Genomic DNA, 3,885 nt, shown 5'->3' on the forward strand with positions numbered 1-3,885 from the left:
GATAATAATCAAGAAAATATTAGTATACAAAATATACATTTTAAAAATCTATAAATAAATAAGAAAAAACTACCAAATAGGAAAATGGGCAAAAGACATGAACAGGTAATTTACAACAAAAGGAAATCCAATGGCCAATAGCCACACGGAAAGGTTTTCAACTTCCCTAGTAATTCGGAAAATGCAAATTAAAAAAAATGAGATAACATTTTATACCAAGAAATTTAGCAAAAATTAAGAAGTCTGACAACACTTGCATTAATAAGGATGCGAAGCAACAAAAAACAGTATTCACCATTAGTGGCAGTGTAAATTTGTACAACCATCTTGGAAAACAGTTTTCTGGTATCTGCTAAAAGTGAAAAAGCTCATACTCAGCAATTTCCTTCCTAGATACTGGAGGTCTTTGCACATGTGCATAAGGTGTAATGTATAAGAATATTCAATGTACCATTTTGTAATAGTAGTAGAACTATTAGAAGGAAAAAACTTAATGTTGATTAGTAAAAAGGTAAAGTAAATGTAAATTTCAAAATGAACCATATCTACATATGCAACATGGATAAATCCCATAAGCACAATCTTGAGGCTTTTAAGAATTTACAAAAGAATACATATAATAGACTTTACAGAGACAAATTTTATTATGTAAAAATAACATGTTATTTGTGGATATATGTAGTAAAAATGCAGAAACATGGTAAGGAAGTATACTTTTGGATGAGGGAGGAAAGGGAATGGGAAGGGGGTACCCCAACCTCAACTTCTGGTAACACTGGCCTGGCCACCCGGTCTCCTGACTAGTGGAGGCATGACTAGGAACCAAAATCTTGACACATCCCCTGCATGGCAGCTGGCCACCATAATGCTTAGGTAAGTACACTACCTACTCAGCTTGCCACCTCTAGCCAAGTCAGTGCTCACCTGTCTCCAGCCCATCAGCCACACTCAGAGACGTGCTTTTCCCAATAAGGGACAGAAACAGTTCCCAGTTGGGATGGTTAATTTTATGTGTGAAATTGACTGGGTCACAGGGTGCCCGGATATTTGGTCAAACATTATTCTGGGTGTCTTCGTGAGGATGTTTTTGGATGAGATTAACATTTAAATCAGTAGACACTTAGTAAAGCAGATTGCCTTCCATAAAGCAGGTGGGTCTCATCCAATCAGTTGAAGGTCTGAATAGAACAAAAAGGCTGACCCTCCCCCAAATAAGAGAATATTTTTCTGACCGATGGCCTTTGAACAGAACCATCAGCTTTTTCCTGCCTTTGGACTTGAACTGGAACATCAGCTCTTTCTGGGTCTCAGCCTCATGGCCTTTGAACTGGAACTATATCATCGGCTCTCCAGGGTCTCCAGTTTGCTGCCTCACTCTGTAGATTTTGGGACTTTCCAGCCTTCATAATGTGAGCCAACTCCTTACAGTAAATCTTTTTATATATATACCCTATTGGTTCTGCTTCCATGGAGAACTCTCATATACCAATTTTTTTGGCTTTAAAAGATCTACCCCATTTCTCCTCCAAAGTTTAGACTCATTGCTTGACTGGGTTTCCTGTCGTGTAGCAAAACCTTTCCTCTCAACACTCTTTTGGTTCTTACCCTGTATTTTTTTCTTTAATAATGGCAAATTGTTAATATGTTTAATATATTTAACATATATTTAATTTATATTTACATTTAACATATTATGTATATTTAATATATGTCTAACAGTCATTCTTCATTATTTTCAGATTCCATATTTGCAAATTCACCTGCTTCCTAACATTTATTTGTAACCCCAAAATCAATAATCACAGTACTTTCATAGTCCTTTGTGGACAAGCAAGAGTGGTAAAGAATCTGAGTCATCTGATGCACACGTTCCCAGATGAAGAGAAACAAGGCCACGCTCTGCCTTCTTATTTCAGTTCTCATACTTTACGTAAGTGTTCTTTTCGTGGTCTATTTAGTGCCATGTTTTTTTGCATTTTTCATGCTTTATGTTGGTGATTTTACTGTTTAAAATGGCCCCCAAATGTCTTGCTGAAGGGCTGTCTAGTGTTCCTGAGTGCCAGAAAGCAGTGTTGTCCCTTCTGGAGAAAATACATGCATTAGATAAGCTTTATTCAGGCACAAGTTATAGTGCTATTGCCGTGAGTTCAATGTTAATGAATCAACCACATATTAATACATCACACATAAAACAAGGTGATGTGTTGGTGAGTTGATGAAAATGTGGCCAGTGGCTTACAGGCTTTCCTGGCTCAGGTATCATGGTGATACTGGCTTTGTAGAATGAGTTGGGGAGGATTCCCTCCTCTCTGTGTTATGAAATAGTTTCTGTGGTATGTGTACTAGCTCTTTGTTGGTCTGGTAGAATTTGGCTGTGGATCCATCTGGTCCAGGGCTTTTTTTGGTTGGAATATTTTTTATTACTGTTTCAAACTCACTGCTTGTTATTGGTTATTGATTTGAGGGAGGGAGAAAAAAATATTCCACCTACCCTTCTCACTGGACTCTAGGCCTCTTGGGGTTGATCTCTGCTGATAGGGGTCTCCTGAAGGTTCTGACACCCTTCAGATCCACACCTGATCTCTGTTTGTCTATTTGTTCATTTTTTCTCTTTCACCTAAAACTTCTCCTTCTTACTGAGACGCTCTTGCAGCTGTTGTCTCTGGTCAGCCATCTTTCAATTAATGATTTCATAATCACCATTATACCTGTCCTAATAATTCCATGAAAAAGGAAAGCAAAATGGAATCATGAGGTGCAGAAGTTAAATAACATTTCCAGCCTCATACTAAACTGACCAGTCAGATCAGTCCAACTGTAAGCCAAGGGCCTCGAGTCTTGTTTGCTGCACTCCTGTGATTGGACTAACTGGGTCTGGCTACTGCTCAAGGTCAAAAATACACGACCCCAACTGCCAAGCTAAGGAAGAAATCAGGAGTTGGAGTAAGATTACCAGGCCAGAGCTAGACATTCAAAAATGAAGATCTGAGACAAAGCAGACACAGCCAACAGGAAGCAAGGAAGGCTAAGAGCTTTGGAAGTCTGAATCAGGCTTTCAAGCCATGGTAGGACAAACCAGAGGTCAAAGGGGAGGCCCAGAGGAAATTCAACCCTTCAGGCTTTCTGCTGAAGTAGGATGGGGTCAGGGAGGCCAATTGCCAGCTTAGAGGAAAGAGCCTGAGGCTGAATATCTGCTTCTACCTGGGGTGTCTTATAACCTTTCTGATCTGGATCCATAGATTAACTTTTGCTTGCTCAATTTATTCACTCTGCTTCTCTTCAAGTCCAGAACTGATCAGTAAACTCAGCCAAACAGTTAATTTTGTGAAATAAAAAAGCCAAGATGGTCTATTGAATCGACAATGTCAGTCATTTGTCAGATGTTTTTGTGTCCTTTGAACAGAGCCTATTCATGATCACTCTTGCTTAGTGTTTTAAAACATGATTTTATATTTAAAAGGAAACATAGAGTAGCAGAAAGAACAAATTTTGGAGTCAAACTGGCTTTAGTAAAAAATCAAAGCTGTTTCTGGTCACATGACTTTAGACAATTAAAAATCTCTGAGTCTCAATGTCCTCATATATAACATGAGGTCAACAATGTCTACTCCCTGGGAGAAATAAATGAAATGATATTTGTAAAAAATAACATAGAATTCACTCAATAAATAATAATAATGATCATTTTATTATATTTCCTGCTTAAATTGAAACTTGTACATTCTATAAATAATCCATCTAGTTCATTCAAGAAATATTTATTGAGCACCTGCTAGGGGCCACAGATACTCTTCTTGGTACATGAGATTCAACAAAAAAGAAAAAAAAAGTCTCTTTTGAGAGCCTTGTATATTACATGCCATTTACATGGCAAGAGATGCTTCT

The sequence above is a fragment of the Propithecus coquereli genome, unplaced genomic scaffold (genome assembly GCF_000956105.1).
Source record: "Propithecus coquereli isolate 6110/MARCELLA unplaced genomic scaffold, Pcoq_1.0 Scaffold172, whole genome shotgun sequence".
NCBI classification, from domain to species: domain Eukaryota; kingdom Metazoa; phylum Chordata; class Mammalia; order Primates; family Indriidae; genus Propithecus; species Propithecus coquereli.